The sequence below is a fragment of the Triticum dicoccoides genome, chromosome 6B, assembly GCF_002162155.2.
Source record: "Triticum dicoccoides isolate Atlit2015 ecotype Zavitan chromosome 6B, WEW_v2.0, whole genome shotgun sequence".
Lineage (NCBI taxonomy): Eukaryota > Viridiplantae > Streptophyta > Magnoliopsida > Poales > Poaceae > Triticum > Triticum dicoccoides.
The window spans coordinates 157,953,050-157,978,194 of record NC_041391.1 but is presented as its reverse complement, the minus strand read 5'-3'; the positions used below and the strand labels follow the sequence as shown (position 1 = coordinate 157,978,194).

The following is a 25,145-nucleotide window of genomic DNA, read 5'->3' as shown; positions in this document are numbered from 1 at the left end:
CCTCTACCGCCGCCCAACCCTCTAAACAGTGCCACAATCTCTAGCGCTCGTGACCTTCCGCACCACAATGTATCAATGCTTGGCCATATATGAAGATAAAAGAAGGATCAAGATCGTTCTCTGAAGAAGTCATACCATCTCTTGTCACACATCATGTTCATAGATCGTAGGCATACTCTCTTCTCTCAACTTCATTATCATCTTTTTGGACTACAAAATCTAACACTCATGTTCTGAATAATCAGTAGAATAAATTAATTTCAAGAACATGTCATGGGTGAATTATTTGGGTCCATACTTAAAAATAATAATCAGTTATGCCTGAGAGATATTGGGCAGGTTACACCAAATGCCATGTAGAAGCGATACCCAAATTTGAATGGATGCATCGTATTTCAAGTCCGATAAATATCATTGGCATGCAAACTTGAGATACTTTGCCATCACATGCGTTAAGTATGGCGCCTCTCCGCCGCAAGAAAGAGGTGGGCTTCAGAATCAGATCAATAAAATAAGTGAGATCCGAGATTTCTGGAATCGATGTATGGGCGCAAGAAATTTTTGTCGGAAGATATTGATTAGGTGGGATATAGCCTCCTACCGTATGGCAAGAAAAATCGGTAATAAAAACCAGATCCGAAAGGTGTGCTTTCTTTGGATACAAATCGGTGTGTTGATGCTTGACATACTTTTTTTTAAGTTGGCAAGAAATCGGTGTGAGCGAGAGGTCGTGCGAGAGGGTCGAGCGAACGAACTATGTACGGGCTCCCTTTTTTTGTAAATAAAGACATAAACACCAATGAGAGGTGAGACAAAAAAACAGACGAAAAAAAACATGAAGGCGAGGCTACCAAGTCATACATTAGGAGTAGAGAATCAGGAATTGATTCGGAAGGAGATCGAGGTGGATCGGAAAAGAATCATTTCCTGCCCGTTTATAATGTGTTTGGTCGAAGAACGAACTAAAATGATCCCTCAAAGATCAATCTAGCAGGACCTAACAAGGAATCGAGTGCTTACTCAGAGTACCAAACTTCTCCACTTAATAAAATATCCATATATTGACCAGACTGCATATATAGACATAAAACTAACAGGACAAGATAATTCAGTCATATACGCAAGATAAAATTGGCAGCCAACTGCATTTTCATTTCAAATAGCACTTGGTATCTACATGGACCAGATGACTGGAAAAAGATTTGCTAACTCTCCTGAAAATGCACACCCGTCAAACCATTGGACATACGAAAACTACCAAGTGGAAATATATATTTGAATAGTTTTCGAGTGCACAGATTAATGGGAAAGAACGTCACTTTCGGCGATGAAGACATGATGGTGTTCATGTTTCAAAATTAAGCTAAAGAACACCAATAATGTTTCTACCTAGAAATAAGATGAGAAAGTAACAGCTTAATGATCGAAAAGCTTAACTGAAAGCTATACACGTTCTCTCCTAGCAAGTATATACATGTAATTAATGGTCAAATCTGCCATTGTTCAGATATAACATATATGCAGCTATATATACATGTTCTCTCAAGGCATTTATACATGTATTGGTCAAATAAATAATATGTTATTCAGAGAGTAAATATTAAGTGTAACCTTGTAGCCATCTTTGAGTTGCTCACCATTAGCAAGGAAAGTGGAAGGTCTTTTTGCTTAGAGTTTGGCCAGTAGCAGTGGAGGAACTTCTTCTGTTGAATATCTGCTATGTCTGAATGGGGGCTGATATGCCTGTCCTATAAGATAATCTCCTTGCACGGGACATAACCCTTATAGATAATCTCCATGTACAGTCCTATAGATGGAACAAATTCGGCAGAATATAAGTGAAAGCAGTTTGATGTAGATGGGAACTTCATGTTGCTTTTTCTTCCGCCTGCAACAAAAAAAATTAACAGAATCAAAACGAATTTAATGCACACACGTGAAGATGCATATCTATATTTTCTTCTCTTGTTCTTTAAAATCAGATAGCCATATATTTCTTTAGAATCAGACTAAACTCTATGTACTATTACACGCAAGTCCAGGGCAATGGAAAACATAGACCTGATGCGCTGCAGAAACACTTTGACATCCTCCTTCATGATTTTGAACACATAGACCTGGTCTTTGTTTTCAGAAATGAGCTGCTAGACAGGTGACCAATCTCTAGTTGTCTATAGCCCAACCTGATGAAAAATGAGAAAACAAATTAGATGATCTCGAACGAACGGATCCATTGCAACATCTAACTGCACTACCTTGCCATGGAGGCCGGCGCATGTACCTGTTTCTAGCAGGTCGGCACAAAAGAAGATCATGGATGGCCGCCGCTGCTGCTACACAAACAAGATGTGGTCATCATGGTAGATGTTGGAGGGGGCCAATGGATAGAGAGGACCAGGACGTCGTGCTTGAGTGATTCGACGGGAGGAAGGCGTGGTAATCGTCGTGCCGGTTGTCCTCCGTGCCCTCGCCCTCCGACGAGTAGTGAATGCCCGTCTCCCTCCACCGCCACCTCCACCTCCATCTCCTTATATGTATGCTGACGACTTCCCCGACCTACGGCTCGCCATCGGATCCTCGGGTGTTGTAGGGAACCTCCAGCACCCACCAACGCATACATATTCCTCCTACAATGTGCCCGTGTATTGCAGCGGGAAAAACAATCGTAAAACAATTCATGGATGGGCAGTGGACATGATGAACTTGTACTACTTGCGCTGCATCATCAATCAATTTGCACTATCATTAAAAAAGTGTCACAACCTTTGGCATCAGCAGCGGCGTAGCATTAATCATTCTAGCCGAAATCATGGAATTTGAAATGGATTTGATTTCCACAACATGAATTTGAAATTCAACTGAAAAGAGTTATGTTTTCTTGGTGTATACATTTCAGCTGTGTCCCCATAATCAAAATATAGTATAGATTTTCAGTCAAATAACATTGTTTCATTGTTTAAATAAAACCATTTCAAAGTTGTGCCTCTCTGTGAGTTTTGAGCCATGCTCTTACGTATCTGGGTCAGAAGAGTGCAAGAAGGCACCTGCCAATAGCAGTGGACCATTTACTGTCGATGAAATCTGGAGCGGGTACACTTAACACAGTCTGCATTGCAGACTTCCCTCATCAAATCCATTTCAACTCCCGCAGTGATAACCAGAAATATTAATATAAATACTTAAAATGAGGACAGAGGACATATTATGCATCAATCATGAACAGTTTGTTGCCAGACGATCATGTATTGTTGTACTCAAGGCATGCTAGGTCTCCCATTGAAGAATGTAGCTATGAATTGCCACTGAGAACTACAAGTATCCTGTAGTTGTGCATGGTAAGCTTCTTGAAAAGAATAACTTAATGCAAGCTTGTTACTGAGATGGATTATGCAAAACTCACCTCTATCCATATTATGTGAGAGAAATTCTAGCAGAACTTGTGTTACTTCCACTGCATCATCAATGAATTTTCACTATCCTAAGAAATTATATGTATCATAGTCTTTGGCATGAACCACGCTGAACTACAATGCTCTTATCCTCTCTACTCTCTGTTCAATACTTATCTCTTTTTTCTTATCTAAATTGAAAAATAAATGTCACTGTGGTGATAAACATCTATGCTAGAGCCACAAAATTTAATACCTATATCTTTTGGTCTATCTACAGTTGAATATTACGAAAGGCATAACTTCAAAAATTAAACAACGATAATTCAGTAAACACATCATTTGTCTAAATATAATGATGTTCAAAGTTAAAATATAGGGACGAAAATCCTGCCTGAAGAACTGTCATCACAAGTTCAGCAAACATACCACACACTATAACTTTCTGAAAAGGTACAGTCTCTAGCCCATTAAGCATATTTTAATGAAAGTAATGGAAGCACTAACAAAACTAATTTAAAAAAGGTAAGATTGGGATCGAAAGGGTGTAGCTTACGAAGATCATTCCTTTTTCTTGACTACAGTGTGGTCCTAAACTTCTGATCATCATGGCTGCAGTACAGACAACAGAGAAGATTAGACTTGATTAGATTTTGAACTGATTTTCAGTAATCTTCATGTGTCGTAGGTACCATGTTCCCTTGAAACTAATATCAACAAAATAATTTTCTTACTCAGTCTAGAGGAACATAATAAAGATACACATAGGGAATTAATATAGAATAATCCAAAAGAAGAACTAATCAATTGAAAGGTATCCAGATCGTATGAGGAATGAAAGAACACCTTCATTAACATGTCATACCAGGATGAACCAATCTAACAATAGTCAAATAAATAGAGGAGCAGGCATACCCGAACTCCACTGCGGAAAGAGGGGTTGATTACTTTTCATGCTTATTCCCCAATAGGTATTTTTATCAGATGGATCAAATGAACTCTATCCATAACCCGCCGTTCTTGGTATGGTTTGTGGCACATGATGGTGGCATCGCACTCCTGCAATTGACATGTGGTTAAAGTATGACCAGTAGCTACATTCACCTCAACATAACTCAGAAGAGAAATCCCCACAAAATAAAATTCAAAAGGCAGGTAATAATTGATAGAAACCTAGATCAAACAGAGTAAGAAATACCTTAGATTAAGCATTCATAATTTGATTTTGCAGTAAAAATCATAATTTGGTCAGAAAATAAAATACCTAAGACTCTGTTGTATGGGATTTAATAATATGTCATGCACTGTATCCTAAATTCAGCACCAAAGGATATGTTCTTAGATTTTAAATCACCACAATCATATGAAAAGAAATAATCATCGCTATCTATTTTCATTAGGCATTACCCCAAACACAAGGTGAGCAAGTCCAACAGGTAGATGGAGGGATGGCTGGAATGGGGCAGATGAGAAAAGGGCATGTTGCAAAAGTTTGCTCTGTCGGGCGGGGAGCAGCAATGCTTGCAGCTAGCTATCTATTTTATACTTGATATGTCATTGACAACCAAGTGAAGCTGCTGCAACTTGTAAGGTGCACGCATGGTGGGTGTCTTGCCATGGTTGAAGCAATGCTAATATTTCCCTATGTCGCGGTCCATACTGGGGAAACAAATAACCTGCATACTAATCGTGAACATACTCAGAAAATGCATGCAAGGACTAAATATATGGAAGTAAAAAATTGTCGACCTTGCGCCACTGCTAGCATCATTGCAACAATAAGAATTTACACCCACATCTTGTAGAAAGAAATCTGCACACAACATTATCTACCAAAATTAAGTACTTTTAGCGGTCATCTCTCACATAGAATTTTATCCCGTTTTTCATCTTTTCTGCACAATCATCTGCAGAGAAACAACCATAGAGTAGATCTTTTCTTTAAGCACTCCTCATCCATCTGAAAAGAAATAAAAATTTGCATAGCTATTTTATTCAAGCATTACCTCAAACACATGAGTAGGTCCAAGTTTCTAACAGGTAGACCCAAGGGGGATGACTGAATATTTCATAATCGTCATGTCATCCAAGGTGAAGTGAGGCTGCTGCTGCCTGTATGGTACGCGCATGGTGGGTGTCCTGTCGTGGCTGCAGCAACGCTGATCTTTCCCTCGCGTGGGGCCGCAATTCCGGCTCTCGGATGGCCGGCGAGCCACCGGTGAGCAGCAGCCTCACTTCACCTTATTATCCCCACACTACAAAACACTGTTATGCTCACTAAGTTTAAAATACTTTATTCAAGTTAATTTTATTTGCAAACCTAAAAAATGATATTCTGATTTGCACAATATTAACACATGTCACGATTAAGAAAAAACAAAATCTCAGATGACCATGCCACTTGAATTGCATAATAGCTCCACTCAATGTTTTCTCCTTCCAAAATACAAGAATTCCATTATATGACATGTACCAGTAGAATAACATGTCTAACAGGAATTATCCTGTTATTGTAGATTTGACAAATCTGGAAGGCTATGAAACTTTGTTCTAGTTGATCATTAAGCACCAAGTTTAGCACCAGGTGACTGATACCTGCCAAAACAAAGGCTTAAATTGTAGGGACAGGCAGACCTGGTATATCCATGTGAGTTTAGATGATGTATAGCTCATTGTGGAAACTTGAACCGCTGTTGATTAATACTCTCTGTCTCAATAAATGTGAGAAGCACGCGTGGTCCTGAACCTGGAAATAAAACATCAAAACCTATCATCATACATTTCTAAAAATAAAAGTGACTGTAACAGTATTGTCGTACACGCCAAATACCATGCCCCACCATTCTTTACGAATCATTTTATCTACTGGAAATTGTATCTGATGCAAACATGAATATTTTGGGGTGGGCTCAACCAATTTTGCTACAATGAAATTATCCAAACTTACAATGCATTTTCCCTACATGATTTAATGAATAAAACATAGCATGATACATGTTCACTCGCACCGGGCATTGCAAATGGTAAAAAAGTTGAACTGGACAAATGTGTGTAAAATAGTGGTTGACAAACCACACCTACTATTGGAGAAGCAACAAAATCGTGGCTCACATTACAAAAGATTACCTCAGAGTTCAAAAGATCTTCGTGCTCAAGGGCATAACCCATTGGGTAAAAATCACCATGTCTTCAGATTTCAATTCCTTCATCAACAAAATAGGACAACTCAGGTTTCGAGTAATTTGCATAATCACAATAAAAAGCAGACCTGGGTGATTTTTACGAAGCAGTTTTTGGCAATCTTAGGATCAGCACAACCTATACATGAAATTCAGTGCTATAGGTAAAAAGACCAAGATCCAACCATAAGCCCTCTATGCCGCCGCCACTTGCCAGATTTCCACCGGCGACATCCTCCAGCTACCTGCTCCTCGCACGGTCGTGCGGCCTCCTGCCATCCGTTGCCACCAGCCGATCTCCCGCTGTCTGTTGCGCCACCAGTTGGTGTCCCGCATCTGTTGCCACTCGCCGGCCCCTGCCATGGGAGACGAGAACTTGGGGGCGCGTGAGTACAAGCTACGGGGATAAGATGGGTTGGGGCGAGGGCAGGGAGATAGCGTTACCTGGGTCGTCGTTCATCGCTGTCGCTGACGCGGCACTCCTGCTCGTCTACCTCCCACTTCGATCTCCTCCTGGAATCCGTGAAGAAAAGAAGAGACGGCAAGGGCGCAGATCCACCGCTCCGATCAGATCCCTTCCATAACCTTTCCTCCTTTGGGAGAGGGAGAGAAGGTGAGGGGGAGGAGGAGGCCGCCGGCGGTGTTGCCATGGCCGGACAGGGCTCCTCCCGCCTGCCCGCGACGGGAGGTGGCGGGGGCGGCGGCGGCGGGAGGTGGCGGGGCGGCAGCGACGGGCGGCGGCGGCGGCGGCGAAGGGATGGAGCGGCGGCGAACGAGGGCAGACGTGAGAGTGGTTCTCGCTCGAGGGCAGGAGCCGTCGCTCGTAAGTGCGGGCGGTAGGTTTAGGTTTTTTTGTCGCTGGTTCATAGGTCTTTTTTCGTTGGTTAACCATCGTAGGTCTTTTTTCGTTGGTACGTGCATGGTGCGGGTTGGGGTCTCAGCATGAGGTTTTTTCGGTTTGTGGTGGCTAAGTCAGAGGTGGGAGGAGGTACCAAATAAAACCATGGAAGGTGGGACTAAAAAAAATCTGGAAACGAGACTACCAACTGCTCCATTAGAAGTAGAGACCAACAACTAGGACGCAGATTGTGCAATCATGGCTGGACAAGTTAACTGACCCTCTGGTCCAGCAACCTACCGTTGGTTAACTCATCCCAACTGCATCACGGTCGTTACATTTTTTTAAAGAAGAACATGTTACTTGTAAAATTGTTTACAATAGTTTTAAAAAAAGTTGCACAGCAGCCCACTCAGATACTCCCTATGTAAACCAATATAAATTTACAGAGGGAGTACGTGCTAGGCCGAGTGGTTGAAGGAAGCTTGGGCATTCGCTGGTTGATGCCGTGGGCAGTGGCATCTCCGGCGCCGTCCACCCTTGAGATTCCCTCCCATGCACGCTGGCTGCATGAGAATCGATCTCACGACTCACGCGCAGGCAGGCACAGCTCGATGGCTGTGTCGTTTTATTTTCTTCGCACAAAGATTCCTGCATTTGCATTTTTTTTCCGAAACTGCTGTGTGGACGACAACGTGCTTGCACGACAGTGAGACGACGGGCAATCCAGCCGTCAACTACGGTTTGATGCTATGCATGGACGATCTGATAAGTGCTGTCGTCCACAAATCGTCCGTCAACATCGTGTGCATAGCAGCACTGTTTTTTTTCCCTCCTGCGTCAGCGAGAGGAAATCCGGGCAAGTAGTACAGCTTTAGGAACGGCCGCACATGCTGAGATTTCACGCAGAAAATAAAACAAGGTTGAGACGCACCGGCTTCGCTGCGTGCCCCGCGCGCCCCGGCCGTTTGAAACGTACAAAAATAGGCCGGGCGCCACCTTTGCGGCTAACAAAGTGTTCTCTCTGCCTTTGGGTTCAAGTTTGTTCTGGCTATGGAAGGGGCTACCGGCTAATCGATCGATCGATCTCTAGGCCGCATTATGCACCTCTTTCTTTCTGTAAAGATAATCAGAGGCAAATCAAGGCAACCTTGTTCAAAGGCAAGATTTGCAGGGATACTGTGCCGCTGCTACACAGCCATGCCAAGTCATTAGAAAAGACTGAAAAATAGTGGCGTGACACTTGAGGTAGATCCAAGTCAGACAGGTTCCGAACGCTCTGAGATGGCCGGTAGTATAAGGTGCGTGGTCCCGAGCCAGGCAGCAGCCAGCTGACTGTGCTAGCAACACAGTATATACTACTCCCTCCGTTTCTAAATATAAGTTTTTGAAGAGATTCCACTATGAACCACATACGGAGCAAAATGAATGAATCTATACTCTAAAATGCATCTAGATACATCCGTATGTGGTTCATAATAAAATCTCTATAAAGACTTATATTTAGGAACGGAGGGAGTACATGGCGCAAGTTGCAAACTTGCAACCGACCAGATAATCTTTCACCGTCAAACTAGGAGCTATATCATGATCCGGGATCTAGCTAGGCCACACTAACTACTGCATATGCAACAGCCACTTAATTGAACTATACTATGCACGCCTCATGCACTAGCGCCATAGTTTAGCATTATACGTACCCCCACTACATTGTTGATCGATCTCCGTATCCCTAACCCTGTATCTAATTCCGATCACAACTTTTTTCCCCCGGGAAACCCAATGCATACATAATCGGTCTGGAGTCCCGAGCTACAAGGCTACAGGCTAGCTACCGGATACCAGTGCGTCAACAGCTACGTAAGGGCATTTCCAGCCGTTCGCCCCCAGGAGGCGTTTTTATCGCCGCTTGAGGGGCTGCCGGCGAAAATTTTGTCCTGCGAACGAGAAAATCTCCAGCCGTATCCACCCCAAGCGAGGCCCGTCATACTCGCCGCGCCACCGTATCCGCCCCATCCGCATCCGCGCCCGCGCCGCTCGCGCGCTCGCCCGCCCCTGGCGCGCCTGCGTCTAGCCGCTCGTGCCCGCGCCCGGCCGCTCGCGTGCGCGCCTGCGTCTGGCCGCTCGCGGCCGCTCGCGCGCACGTGCTGCTCGCGCCACATGCTGCTCCGCTTCCTCAAGAACAAGGTGGACTACGCGCGGCTCCACGGGATCGAGCTGCTCTACAACACGGCGCTGCTGCAGCCCCGGATGGTGGCCTACTGGGCCAAGATCCCTGTGGTGCGCGCCGCCATGCTCGCCCACCCGGAGGCCGAGTGGGTCTGGTGGCTCGACGCCGACGCCGTCGTCACCGACATGGACTTCGCGCTCCCGCTCGCCACCAGGTACAAGGATTACAACCTCGTCGTCCACGGCTGGGACAGGGAGGTGTACAGGCCAGGTCCTGGGTCGGCCTCAACGCCGGCGTCTTCCTCATCCGCAACTGCCAGTGGTCAGGTGAAGGCGACACCCCGGCCGGCAGCGGGCTGGTGCCCCGCGGGGTACGGGCTGGGCCAGGCGACCCCGGGCGTCTGGTGTGCGGGCTTGGTCGATCCGGAGTTGCGGCGGCGCGGGGTCCCGGTCCCGGCCGCGGCGGCCGGCGTGGGGTGCCGCGACGGCGGCGTCTGCGGCGCTGGCCGGGGCTGGCGAGTGCGTCTCCGCTCGGCGGCGCCGCGCGAGGTAGCACTGCCCCATGGCCGGGTCCCCGCCTCGGCCTGCCATGCACGCGCTGAAGAAGGCGTTCGCTGGCCATGCACATGGTGGGCCTGGGAGGAAAAGAGGAGAGAGAGTGAGGTCTGAGGCTGACTTGTGGGGGTTTTGCATGCAAAATGGAGCGCCGGTGCCCCCAGCTGCGCCCCAGCTCTTTGGGTTTGGGTTGGTACCGCCGGGCGTAACTTTCGTCAAATCCGGTGCTTTTTGGACTCGTGGGGGCCTGACTGGGTGAAAAAATACGCGCCGGTGATGAAAAAAGCCTCCTGGAGGGCCTCTTGAGGGGACGGCTGGAGATGCCCTAAGTAGATGCTGCCTTGAGGAGCCAGTTGCCGCCGGCCGGCCGTCCTCTGCCAATCGTAACATGGACTTGGAGGATCTCCCTCCGTTCCATAATATAGCGCATATAGATTTTTTTCAAAGTCAAACTTTATAAATTTTGATCAAGTTTATAGAGAAAACTATTTATATCTACAATACCAAATGTATATAATATGGAAGTATGTCTTGTGATGTATCTAAGCACATGTATTTGATATTCTAAGTGTATATGATTTTCTCTACAAACTTGATCAAAATTTATAAAGTTTGACTTTTAAAAAAATCTATATGCGCTACATTGTGAAACGGAGGGAGTACAAGTTTTCCCCGTACCGCGGATCACGTGCATCGAAGCGCTCTGCGTGTGCGTGGTACCGGTAAAACCGAACCCGGGATAACAATTGGTGAAGGTGACGAGGATAACACATGGCCGATGCCAGAGGCGACTGCTCGCTCATGTTACGGCCAGTTTAATACTGCTGTGCACTGACTGTTCGGAGAGGGTCAGTAGCTGGATTTTGGCTACCGATGTCGAGGAGGCGGGCGGTTACTTGGAGCGGAGGACGAGCGCACGCACGCACGGATGGACGACTTTGCTTGCTTGAGTGGAGGGACGCGGACGTCCACGCGTGCAGCATGTTGGGGCGGCCGAACCCGTGTTGGACATCGCGGATCCCTGCGCAGAACCACCGCGCTTTCCATCGATCTACGCGCACACGTCGATCAGCACAAGCAAGCAACCTCGCTAGCTTGCTGTGCACATCGTGGTAGATAATCATTGATCCTTTGCATTTTTCTTCCTCCGTAGTTTTATGGTCGTGAACAACAACTAATAACGAGGTAAGAACAACTCTAATGGGGCGACCCATTTTGTCCGCCTGCGTCGGTTTGTGTCGGTGCGGACAAAAATGGAGGCCCAACACGTCGACCATAACCTAAATCTCGTCCGCCTGGCGTCTGCGCCGATCCATTTCCAGCCCAAAATTGCGCCTGAAATATGTCGGCGCGGACGCGAAGCAGACGCGCCGCGCGTCTCCTCGGCATCCGCCGCGTCCCTACATGTAGGCCACCCAACGACCGCCCGTCATCTTATTTATGATGACCACCGATAGCGGGTCCACTAGTCAGCCAGTGGAAGCATCCTTTGTTAACCACGCGTGCGGCGGTGGCCGGCCTCATTCACTTCCGTCCACATCTGCCTCCTCCCCCACCATTCCCTTTACTTCCTCGCCGGCGACAACAAACCCTAGCAAAGAGATGAGCCTCTTCGGCAAGGGCAAGGGCAAGGGCACCCCCGACGCCTCGTCCTCCGGCGCCGGCGCGTTTTTGCCCAGGTCGTCGACGCCTGCACATCCCGGTGCACCAAGCGCGGCGGCATTAGGAGTACAGGCAGCCGCTGCCCTACCCCGACGTCACGCTGCCGCACCACTCGCACCTGGATCCGCACCGGATCCCGGTGTCGGCGGTTTCACGTACCAAACGGGTGAACGACGAGGAGGTGCGCAGGCGCCGCACGCAGCTCACGCCGGAGCAGCGACGGATGCCCGAGTACGCCGCCGACTCTCCCAACTGGGAGGCTTGGTTTGCCCTCGAACACGAGGAGCAACGGCGTGTACGCGTCGCCGCCGTCTCGCCGCCGTTTCCACCGCCGCCCCTGCGTGTAGAGTGATATGTCTCTAATTTATCTATAATTTTTGATTGTTCCATGCTGTTATATTATTATTCTTGGATGTTTTACAATCATTTTATATCATTTTTGGTACTAATCTATTGACATAGTGCCCAGTGTCAGTTGTTGTTTTCTGCTTGTTTTTTACATCGCAGGAAATTAATACCAAACGCAGTCCAAATGCAGCAAAACTTTTTGTGGATTTTTTCTGGACCAGAAGACACAAGATGGGCCGAAGAAGTACCAGAGTGGTGCCCCGAGGGGGGCACAACCCACCAGGGCGCGCCCAGGTGGGTTATGCCCACCTCGGTGGCCTCCTGCGCCGCCTTTTTGCTCTATAAATGCCCCAATATTCCAGAAACCCTAGGGGAGTCGACGAAAATCAATTCCAGCCGCCGCAAGTTCCAGAAACACCAGATCCAATCTAGACACCATCACGGAGGGGTTCATCATGTCCATTGGTGCCTCTCCGATGATGCGTGAGTAGTTCTGTGTAGACCTACGGATCCGTTGTAAGTAGCTAGATGACTTCCTCTCTCTCTCTCCCCCCCTCTCTCTTTCTCTCTCTCTCCCTCCCTCTCTCTCTCTCTCTCTCTCTCTCTCTCTCTCTCTCTCTCTCTCTTCTCAATACAATGGTCTTTTGGAGGTCCATATGATATAAGTATTTTCCGGTGTGTTTGTTGGGATCCAATGAACTTTGAGTTTATGACCAGATCTATGTTTTTATCCATGAAAGTTATTTGAGTCTTCTTTTGATCTCTTATATGCATGATTGATTATAGCCTTGTATTTCTTCTCTGATATTTGGGTTTTGTTTGGCCAGCTTGATCTATTTATCTTGCAATGGGAAGAGGTGCTTTGTGATGGATTCGATCTTACGGTGCTTGATCGCAGTGACAGAAGGGGAAACGACATGTATGTATCGTTGCTACTAAGGGTGACAAGATGGGGTCTATTTCTACATAAATAGATCTTGTCTACATCATGTCATCGTTCTTATTGCATTACTCTGTTTTTCCATAAACTTAATACACTAGATGCATGCTGGATAGCGGTCGATGTGTGGAGTAATAGTAGTAGATGCAGACAGGAGTCGGTCTACTAATCTTGGACGTGATGCCTATATAATGATCATTGCCTGGATATCGTCATGATTATTTGAAGTTCTATCAATTGCCCAACAGTAATTGTTTTCCCACCGTTTGCTATTTTTCGAGAGAGAAGCCACTAGTGAAATCTACAGCCCCCGGGTCTCTTCTTTAATATATTTGCCTTCGCGATCTATTTTTATTTGCTTTTATTTTCAGTTCTATTAAACCAAAAATACAAAAAAATACTTTGTTGCACTTTATTTTATTTGCGATCTATTTATCCAATCTATTACAACTTTCTCCCATCTCCGTGCCAATTTCTGGCGCCGTTACCCGAAAGGGATTGACAACCCCTTTAACACGTTGGGTTGCGAGTATTTGCTATTTGTGTGCAGGGGCTGTTTACGTTGTGTTGCGTGGTTCTCCTACTGGTCAGATAACCTTGGTCTCATCACTGAGGGAAATACCTATCGTCGATGTGCTGCATCATCCCTTCCTGTGACACTCCAAAATTTTAATTTGGTTTTTATCAAAAACTTTGTGGTTTTTTTTTGAAAAGAGGCCAATTAAAATTTTATTTCAGAAAACCTTCCTCTTAAAAACTTCCTTTTGCTTTGGCAAGGATTTTATTTTTTTCAAACTTTGGTGTTTGATCTTTTGAAACTTCTTCTCTGTTGGTTCCCTCTCAAAATTTATTTTGGGAGTTTAATCTTTTTCTTTTAAAAAGAACTCTATGAAAAACTTGGGATTTTCATATCTTGGAAACCACCCATGACTTGGCATTTTTGCCCATGTGGTAAAACCCCTCCAAAACCTCCCCTACTCCTTGTGATCAACCTAAGTTCTCTGTCCCAACTAATCCAAGCAAGTTTTGGATTTTATTCTAATTATTTTTCCCCTCAAATCATTTCTGAAAATTATTTGGAGCCTGAGTGATTTTCAAAGCAAGTACCCTTTTGCATTTGAGTTTTGACCTCAAACCAACTCTCCTGGATAGTCCTTTGTACCCACAACCCAGAACCATCTTGATCCACTCCTCCTCTTTTCAAATTTTTCAAAATTCAGTCTCTGCAAGTTTGGACCAAATTTGCCAAATTTGGTGAAATTCATATCTACACTGCTCCAAACATTCCACCAAAATTCAGGCAGCCTATTTGAGCAATGAGAAGCCACTCCACCAAAAATCAGCTCAAGGAAAAATCCCCAGAGGCCAAAAACATTCTGTCGAACACCTGAGCTGCACTGTTCCTTTGCAAGTTCAGAAAGCTCAGAGATTCAGTTGTTTTCCCTTCGTCAGACTCGGTCACGCGGCCACAGTGCGCCCTGGCGCGTTGCACGCAGCCTCTTCTCCCTGGCCAGCACCCCGCACGCACGCTTGGCCGATTCCTGGCGTCGGTAGCGACGAGCCTCGCCGGCGTTGGAAGCTTCTGCGGTGGCTACACCTTCCGTGGCGGCCAACAAGGGCCCGAGCCCTCTCGCCATGCCACCCGGCGCCGCCCAACACCCCCTGGCTCTCCGCGTGTCCCTGCCATGCCAGCGCACGCCCGTGGCACCGTCGCCGTGGCCCGGCAAGCACGGAACGTGCTCCCTGCCGCCGACGGGCCGCGCCACCCCCGTTCCGTCGAGCTCGCCCATAGCACCAAATCCCAGCCCGTTTAGCACCTAAATGGGACCGGTGGACCTCAACGACGATGCCCAAGCCCCTAATCCCACTGCACATCCACAGCGCCGCTGTAATCACTCGCCGGAGACCCCCGTTCACGGCAACCGCCTCGGGCCGCCTATAAAAAGGGCCCCCGAGCTCACCCTCGTGCACGCATCATCACCACTCCTCACCAACGCCACGCCAGGCCACTAGGAGGACCTCGAGGAGGTCTCCTCCCCCAACTCCGGCCGCCCCGATCCGCCTCGGCCTCCACCACGATTCGCTCCGGTGAGGCCATCTCCGGCGCCCAAACTCCGTCCGTTACCCCCTCTAGCTACCAGAAGCCTAACCCCCTCTTCAATTTGATCTCTGCAGCCCTCTCCGACGAGTCCCTCGACCACCCGAGCCGCCGTCCGCCGGAGCAAAGCTCGCCGTCGACGTGGTACTCGCCGGCGACCACCACCACCACCAACCGACGCAGAATGGCGCCCTGAGCACGGAGGTACCCTCCGATCCCCCTGCCTCGCCGTGGATCGCCGCCGGCGACCACCGCGGCTCTCGGGCGCCGACGAGCTCCGTCCCCCCCCCCTTTTTGAAAGTTCAAACCTGACGAGTGGGACCCCACCGTCAGCCTCTCTGCCCTCTCTATTGAATCGTTTTCTGGAAGCGCCTTCGGGCAAAATGCGCTTTCCCCTCTGGGCTGGCGTATTCAACACTGGAACGTTTTCTGTTTTTATAAGCTAGCCCCTGGGAACTTTCTGTTTCATTACAGATGAGTCCCCGGACAAAAACCTTTATAACTTTTAAACAGAAAGGTATTTTTGATTGATTCTTTTTCTGTTCTCTTTAAAATTTTGTCTAGTTTTTTTATCAGATTTACTTGAAAAAAATTTGGAATACTTTTTGTGCACCCCTTGGTGTTTACGATAGCGCACATATTTTCTTTATACCGTAGATACCGAAGGAGGTGACGGAGCCGCGAACTTCACCGAGCTAGGCTCCGACTACTCTGAACCAGGCAAGCATGTTTGAACTTTTGATATGATGAGTGTCTTGGCATGTTTTGCATTTAGTTAGTTTCATGGCATGTTGAGGAGCATATCGATGAACGTTATTTTATGCAATATTGAGGTAAGTGAGTTCGATGATCCATAAGTGGATGGATGTGAGTATGAATGGCCATGTGTTGGCATGAGGATGGGTAAGATGGCAGTGTCGTAGCATGCCAGTCTTATGCCAGACTATGTGACTTCAGTGTCAAACCGTATCGGTCCAGTTCCTCTCATTTCCTTCCCTGTACTACCACATGTTTTCCGCAAGGAATATGGTTTAGTAAGTTGCAAACCGCTTTTCTGGTACACACCAAAAGGAGAGGCCGTGATGATGGTTCCATGGCCCTGGATTAAAGCCAGTCATCCGGTCAGGGGCATGGGTGTTTCCGGTTGGGACCGAGAGGGGGGCACCCCTTAGAGCGCGCGTATATAAATTTGATCCCATGCTATTCGAGATTGTGATCTCCCCGTCTCAAAAGTTTTTCTTGGACGATGTCTAGGGTGATTCCTAGCATCGAGAGGTAGGATGGGTGTGTACTGGATTGCTGTGTTTTCTTCCGAAATACCATAAACGGAACTAGTCCTTCGTGACTACGGAAATCCGTTGGCTGTGGGAAAAATTTTGTACAAACTCTGCAGAGTCATATATTCCTCCAAATCATCTATTCCATGTCCTAGATCGATATTATCTTATCCTAATCAAATGTCAGTTTTGATGACAGAGACTCCGGTGATTCGCATGAGTGCTAATTCCGGTTAAATGATTATTCCTGTGGATGGACTAACCCATTTATTCTCATGAATTAAATGTTTATTATGAGTATTATTTACTTGTGAATAAAAGCCCTTTCTGCAATGTCACTCAGACGTCCGACTGTGGCATTGTTGTATTTTACTTTCTTTTCAAGCCCTTTCTGTGATGTCGCCCCGACGTCCGACTGTGGCATTTCTTTCAAAGCCCTTTCTGTGATGTCGCCCCGACGTCCGACTATGGCATTTCTTTTAAAGCCCTTTCTGTGATGTCGCCCCGACGTCCGACTGTGGCATTCCTTTCAAAGCCCTTTCTATGATGTCGCCCCGACGTCCGGCTGTGGCCTTTCTTTTAAAGCTCTTTCTGTGATGTCGCCCCTACGTCCGACTGTGGTATTTCTTTTAAAGCCCTTTATGTGGTGTCGCTAAGACGCCCGACTGTGGCATCATTTCCTTATATTTATTTATTCACCTTTCGAGGCGTCGCTTCAGACACCCGATCGGTAGTTATTTATGTTTTGTTGGGATTTCAGGCGGACTACCGCCGTTTCCCTTTTACTTACCTTGTTATGCTAATTTTTGAATGTACATTGGTGAATTATTCATGACGCATCCATGCATGCATTTGTTATATCTTACGTCCGAACTGTCTTGCGAGTACTTTCAAAGTACTCACTGGCTTGTTGATTTGGCCAGATGCTGACGAAGGCGATCTCATGGTTGAAGAGTTTGATAGCGAGTCCGACACCTAGAGGAGTCCCAGTCAGTCTCGTGCGACCCTGGTTTTGGTCACAGTTTTATATCCGCTTCCGCTACCAAATTAATTCATCGAGCCTCACCTCGACGCTCAATGAGATGACAGACTTAGAGTCTTGTATTTCTCTCCCCGCTGTGTTTCTCCACCACCGCCCTATCCTTGAGTCAGTAGTATGCCTCCACACCACTGTGTCTTGTCCGCCATTATGTATAATTATTGGCGTGCTTGTAACAATTTGGTTGAGCAACCCTAGTTCGACCTTGTAATATATTTTATGCTACTGGCTTATTGTATCAAGAATCTGTCTACCAGTGAGGAGGATTTCTCTCATACTGGACTCAAAAGATTGGTTTCTCAATAAATATTTTTATTGGAAAACCGGTCGTGACACTTCCTCTTTGTGAAAATACCAATGTAGTTCTAGCAGACATCAAAAGAAATTTCTGGCGCCGTTGCCGGGGAGGATCACGTTAAGATAGTCTCCCGTCAACATGCTTTATGGCGCCGTTGCCGGGGAGACATCATCAACATCAACCAGGTTCCTAATCACAAATCTCATCTCCTTGCAATTTACATTATTTGCCATTTCCCTCTCCCCCACTTCACAAAATTTTGCCGTTTTATTCGCCCTCTTTTTCGTTCGTCGTTTTCTCGTCAGATCTGTTTTTGAGTGATCTTGTTGTGTAGTCATCATGACTCAAGAGAACACCAAGTTGTGTGATTTCTCCAATACCAACAACAATGATTTTATTAGCACTCTGATTGCTCCTCCCGCCACTAGTCCAGAGTCTTGTGATATTAATACTGCTTTGCTGAATCTTATTATGAAAGATCAATTTTCCGGTACTGCTAATGAGGATGCCGCATCCCATCTTAACACATTCGTGGAATTATGCGATATGCAAAAGAAAAAAGATGTGGCCAATGTTGTTGTGAAGTTGAAATTATTTCCTTTTTCTTTGCGAGATCACGCAAAAAAATGGTTTTCTTCTTTGCCTCGCAATAGTATCAATTCTTGGAATAAGTGCAAGGATGCTTTTATTACTAACTATTTTCCGCCCGCAAAAATCATTTCCCTTAGAACCCATATCATGAATTTCACTCAACTTGAACATGAGAATGTTGCACAATCTTGGGAAAGGATGAAATTGATGCTAAGGAATTGCCCAACTCACGGGTTAAATATTTGGATGATCATACAAATTTTTTATGCGGGGTTGAATTTTGTTTCTCGTAATCTTTTAGATTCAGCCGCGAGGCGTACTTTTATGGATATTACTTTGGGTGAAGCTAATAAATTGCTAGATAATATTATGGAAAATTACTCACAATGGCATACGAAAGAGCTCCTATTAGTAAAAAATTCAATTTGGTAGAAGAAATAAATTCTTTGAGTGAAAAAGTTGATACTCTTATGAAGTTGGTTGCTAGTAAAAGTGCTCCTATTGATTTTAATGATGTGCCTTTGTCTACTTTAATTGAGAAAAATAGTGATGCCATAGATGTAAATTTTATCTCGCGAAACAATTTCAATAATAATGCTTATAGAGGTAATTTTAATCCTAGGCCTTTTCCTAGTAATTCCTCTAATAATTATGGTAATTCCTATGGCAATCCTTCTTATAATAATAATAGGAACACCTATGACCTTGAGAATGATATTAAAGAATTTATCAATACTCAAAAAGTTTTCAATGCTACTATAGAAAAAAAGCTGAATAGAGTTGATGATATGTCTAGAAGTATTGATATAATTTCTCATGATGTAGAAACTCTCAAGATGAAAATTTTTGTGCCTAAAGTTGAAGAATCTATTAAAGCTCTTTATGTTTCTATGGATGAAAGTAAGAAAAGAACCGCTATGCTTAGAGCTAAAAGAGATTTTTTAGAAAAAGCGTTTCTAATGATTGCTTTCATGAAAGTGATGAAGATCTTAAAATGATTGGTGTTTTTTCTATTGATTCTTTGTGTAGTAAAATTAAGATTGATGATAAAGGGACTGGGGAAGAGTCAACTTTAGCTAGAAGGCATCCCGATAATTCAGAGGGTGAAAATCTTGTTGAGAAAATTGATAAAAGTGGGTTTGAAGAGGTCAAGACTTTGACTAGTGATGTGCCCACTATTTTGGATTACAAAGACTTTAATTATGATAGTTGCTCTTTGGTTGATTGTATTTCTTTGTTGCAATCCATGATAAATTCACCCCATGCTTATGAACAAAATAAAGCTTTTACTAAACATATTGTTGATGCTATGATGAAAGCTTTTGAAGAAAAGTTGGAATTAGAAGTTCCAATTGCTAGAAAATTACATGATGAATGGGAACCTACCATCAAAGCCAAGATTAAAAATTATGAGTGTTTTGCTTTATGTGACTTGGGTGCTAGTGTTTCTACAATTCTGAAATCTTTATGTGATGTGCTTGGTCTTACCGATATTGAAGAATGCTATTTAAATTTGCACTTGGCGGATTCTACTATTAAAAAGTCTATGGGAAGAATTAATGATGTTATTATTCCTGCAAATAGGAATTATGTGCACATAGATTTTTATTGTTCTTGATATTGGTTGCAATCCGCCTTGTCCAATTATTCTTGGTAGACCATTTTTACGTACTATTGGTGCCGTGATTGATATGAAAGAAGGCAATATTAAATTTCAATTTCCACTAAGGAAGGGTATGGAACACTCACTACAAAAAAAATACACTTCCATGATTATACGTGTTTGTCATAGTAGGTCACGTTTTTTGTCATGCATATACATCCATGATGATTTTATGACAGAGTCAAGATAGTCATACATGTGCTGTCGTAGAGGTGTTCCATGACATTACCAAAATTATCATCACTGTCGGGTGGTTGGTGCGACATATGCCAACGGGTGGCTTATCATAGTGGGAGCCAATAAGACGTCGCCGGTGCCTGGAAACGGGATAAGGCGAAGACATGCACGCCGGCGAATCTTACCCATGTTCGGGGCTCTCCGTGGAGATAACACCCCTAGTCCTGCTCTGCGGGGTCTCCGCATGATCACTAGATCAACAAGTAGCTACAAGAGGCTCCTTGAGCTGTTCGGCGAGAGGAAGAAGAAGAGGCAAGGCTAGCTCTCCTTGTTGGAAATATGCCCTAGAGGCAATAATAAAAGTATTATTATATTTCCTTGTTCTTGATAATTGTCTTTTATTCATGCTATAACTGTATTATCCGGAAATCGTAATACACGTGTGAATACATAGACCACAATATGTCCCTAGTGAGCCTCTAGTTGACTAGCTCGTTGTGATCAACAGATAGTCATGGTTTCCTGGCTATGGACATTGGATGTCGTTGATAACGGGATCACATCATTAGGAGAATGATGTGATGGACAAGACCCAATCCTAAGCATGGCACAAATATCGTGTAGTTCGTTTGCTAGAGCTTTTCCAATGTCAAGTATCTTTTCCTTAGACCATGAGATCGTGTAACTCCCGGATACCGTAGGAGTGCTTTGGGTGTACCAAACGTCACAACGTAACTGGGTGATTATAAAGGTGCACTACAGGTATCTCCGAAAGTGTCTGTTGGGTTGACACGGATCGAGACTGGGATTTGTCACTCCGTATGACGGAGAGGTATCTCTGGGCCCACTCGGTAATGCATCATCATAATGAGCTCAAAGTGACCAAGTGGTTGATCACGGGATCATGCATTACGGTACGAGTAAAGTGACTTGCCAATAACGAGACTGAACAAGGTATTGGGATACCGACGATCGAGTCTCGGGCAAGTAACGTACCGATTGACAAAGGGAATTGTATACGAGGTTTGATCGAATCCTCGACATCGTGGTTCATCCGATGACATCATCGAGGAGCATGTGGGAGCCAACATGGGTATCCAGATCCCGCTGTTGGTTATTGACCAGAGAGCAGTCTCGGTCATGTCTGCATGTCTCCCGAACCCGTAGGGTCTACACACTTAAGGTTCGGTGACGCTAGGGTTATTAGGAAGACTTGTATGTGATTACCGAAAGTTGTTCGGAGTCCCGGATGAGATCCCGGGCGTCATGAGGAGTTCCATAATGGTCCGGAGGTAAAGTTTTATATATGGGAAGTTGTCATGCGGACACCGGAAAGTTTCGGGGGCATATCGGTATTGTACCGGGGCCACCGGAAGGGTTCCGGGGGTCCACCGGGAGGGGCCACCCCTCCCGGAGGGCCACATGGACCGCAAGGGGCAGGGAGCCAGCCCCTAGAGGGCTGGGCGCGCCCCCCACCTTGGGCCCATGCGCCTAGGGTTGGGGGGAAACCCTAAAGGGGGCGCCCCCCTTGCTTGGGGGGCAAGCCTCCCCTCCCTGGCCGCCGCCCCCCCTCTAGATCCCATCTAGAGGGGTCGGCCCCCCTTGCCCCTTCCCCTATAAATAGAGGGGTGAGGGGAGGGCTGCTGGACACAACTCAAGGCGCAGCCCCTCCCCTCCCCAACACCTCTCCTCCTCCGTATGTGCTTGGCGAAGCCCTGTCGGAGTACTGCTGCACCAACAACACCACGCCGTCGTGCTGCCGTTGGAGCAATCTTCCTCAACCTCTCCTTCCTCCTTGCTGTATCAAGACGGAGGAGACATCGTCCGTCCCGTACGTGTGTTGAACACGGAGGTGCTGTCCGTTCAGCACTTGGTCATCGGTGATCCGAATCACGGCGAGTACGACTCCATCATCACCATCCCCTTGAACGCTTCCGCACTCGATCTACAAGTGGTATGTAGATGCAAACTCACTCCCTTGACTCGTTGCTTAGATGAACTCATAGATGGATCTTGGTGAAACCGTAGGAAAAATTTTAATTTTCTGCAACGTTCCCCAACAGTGGCATCATGAGCTAGGTCTATGCGTAGTTCTGTTTGCACGAGTAGAACACAATTTAGTTGTGGGCGTAGATCTTGTCAACTTGCTTGCCGCTACTAGTCTTATCTTGCTTCAGCGGTATTGTGGGATGAAGCGGCCCGGACCAACCTTACACGTACGCTTACGTGAGACCGGTTCCACCGACTGACATGCACTAGTTGCATAAGGTGGCTGGCGGGTGTCTGTCTCTCCCACTTTAGTTGGAGCGGATTCGATGAAAAGGGTCCTTATGAAGGGTAAATAGAAGTTGACAAAATCACGTTGTGGTTATTCGTAGGTAAGAAAACGTACTTGCTAGAACCCAATTGCAGCCACGTAAAAGATGCAACAACAATTAGAGGACGTCTAACTTGTTTTTGCAGCAATTGTCATGTGATGTGATATGGCCAGAAGTTGTGATGAATGATGAATGATATATTGTGATGTATGAGATCATGTTCTTGTAATAGGAATCACGACTTGCATGTCGATGAGTATGACAACCGGTAGGAGCCATAGGAGTTGTCTTTATTTTTTGTATGACCTGCGTGTCATTGAAGAACGCCATGTAAATTACTTTACTTTATTGCTAAACGCGTTAGCCATAGAAGTAGAAGTAGTCGTTGGCGTGACAACTTCATGAAGACACGATGATGGAGATCATGATGATGGAGATCATGGTGTCATGCCGGTGACAAGATGATCATGGAGCCCCGAAGATGGAGATCAATGGAGCTATATGATATTGGCCATATCATGTCACTACTATATAATTGCATGTGATGTTTATTATGTTTATGCATCTTGTTTACTTAGAACGACGGTAGTAAATAAGATGATCCCTTACACAATTTCAAGAAGTGTTCTCCCCTAACTGTGCACCGTTGCTAAAGTTCGTCGCTTCTAAGCACCACGTGATGATCGGGTGTGATGGATTCTTACGTTCACATACAACGGGTGTAAGACAGATTTACACACGCAAAAACACTTAGGGTTAACTTCACGAGCCTAGCATGTACAGACATGGCCTCGGAACACGGAGACCGAAAGGTCGAACACGAGTCGTATGGAAGATACGATCAACATGAGAATGTTCACCGACGATGACTAGTCCGTCTCACGTGATGATCGGACATGGCCTAGTCGACTCGGATCGTGTAACACTTAGATGACTAGAGGGATGTATAATCTGAGTGGGAGTTCATTATAATACTTTGATTAGATGAACTTAATTATCATGAACTTAGTCTAAAAACCTTTGCAAATATGTCTTGTAGATCAAATGGCCAACGCTCATGTCAACATGAACTTCAACGCGTTCCTAGAGAAAACCAAGCTGAAAGATGATGGCAGCAACTATACGGACTGGGTTCGGACCCTGAGGATCACCCTCATAGCTGCCAGGAAACAATATGTCCTAGAAGGACCGCTAGGTGACGCTCCCGTCCCAGAGAACCAAGACATTATGAATTCTTGGTAGACTCGTGTTGATGATTACTCCCTCGTTCAGTGCGGCATGCTTTACAGCTTAGAACCGGGGCTCCAAAAGCGTTTTGAGCATCACGGAGCATATGAGATGTTCGAGGAGCTGAGACTAGTTTTCCAAGCTCACGCCCGGGTCGAGAGATATGACGTCTCCGACAAGTTCTATAGTTGTAAAATGGAGGAAAATAGTTCTGTCAGTGAGCACATACTCAAGATGTCTGGGTTGCACAACCGTATGACCCAGCTAAATATTAACCTCCCTGATGAGGCGGTCATTGACAGAATTCTTCAGTCGCTCCCACCAAGCTACAAGAGCTTTGTGATGAACTACAATATGAAGGGGATGGAAAAGACCATTCCTGAAGTATTTTCTATGCTGAAGTCAGCAGAGGCTGAAATCAAGAAAGAACATCAAGTGTTGATGGTCAATAAGACCACTAAGTTCAAGAAGGGCAAGGGCAAGAAGAACTTCAAGAAGGACGGCAAGGAGGTTGCCGCGCCTGGTAAGCCAGTTACCGGGAAGAAGTCAAAGAATGGACCCAAGCCTGAGACTGAGTGCTTTTATTGCAAGGGGAAGGGTCACTGGAAGCGGAACTGCCCCAAATACTTAGCGGATAAGAAGGCCGGCAACACCAAAGGTATATTTGATATACATGTAATTGATGTGTACCTCACCAGTACTCGTAGTAACTCCTGGGTATTTGATACCGGTGCCGTTGCTCATATTTGTAACTCACAGCAGGAGCTGCGGAATAAGCGGAGACTGGCGAAGGACGAGGTGACGATGCGCGTCGGGAATGGTTCCAGAGTCGATGTGATCGCCGTCAGCACGCTACCTCTACATTTACCTACGGGATTAGTTTTGAACCTTAATAATTGTTATTTGGTGCCAAGTTTGAGCATGAACATTGTATCTGGATCTCGTTTGATACGAGATGGCTACTCATTTAAATCCGAGAATAATGGTTGTTCTATTTATATGAGAGATATGTTTTATGGTCATGCTCCGATGGTCAATGGTTTATTCTTAATGAATCTCGAGCATAGTGTTACACATATTCATAGCGTGAGTACCAAAAGATGTAAAGTTGATAACGATAGTCCCACATACTTGTGGCACTGCCGCCTTGGTCACATTGGTGTCAAGCGCATGAAGAAGCTCCATGCTGATGGACTTTTGGAGTCTCTCGATTATGAATCATTTGACACATGCGAGCCATGCCTCATGGGCAAGATGACCAAGACTCCGTTCTCCGGAACAATGGAGCGAGCAACCAACTTGTTGGAAATCATACATACCGATGTGTGCGGTCCAATGAGCGTTGAGGCTCGCGGAGGATATCGTTACGTTCTCACT

At 45.8% G+C, this 25,145-nt stretch overlaps 2 long non-coding RNA genes across 3 annotated transcripts; both read right to left on the bottom strand.

The window, feature by feature from the left end:
* Positions 1–1,199: 1,199 nt before the first annotated feature.
* LOC119321852 lies at positions 1,200–4,319 on the bottom strand. Of its 2 annotated transcripts, XR_005155250.1 has the most exons (5): positions 4,305–4,319; positions 3,946–4,001; positions 2,282–3,106; positions 2,062–2,183; positions 1,200–1,888 (listed from the first exon to the last, which is right to left on the bottom strand). It is a non-coding gene; the product is annotated as an uncharacterized LOC119321852 (long non-coding RNA). The 2 variants fall into 2 exon arrangements; XR_005155249.1 differs by lacking the exons at positions 3,946–4,001; positions 4,305–4,319 and having other exon boundaries at positions 2,282–3,372.
* Positions 4,320–5,539: 1,220 nt separating this feature from the next.
* LOC119322242 lies at positions 5,540–6,593 on the bottom strand. Its single transcript, XR_005155478.1, has 3 exons — positions 6,516–6,593; positions 6,024–6,135; positions 5,540–5,654 (listed from the first exon to the last, which is right to left on the bottom strand). It is a non-coding gene; the product is annotated as an uncharacterized LOC119322242 (long non-coding RNA).
* Positions 6,594–25,145: the final 18,552 nt, after the last annotated feature.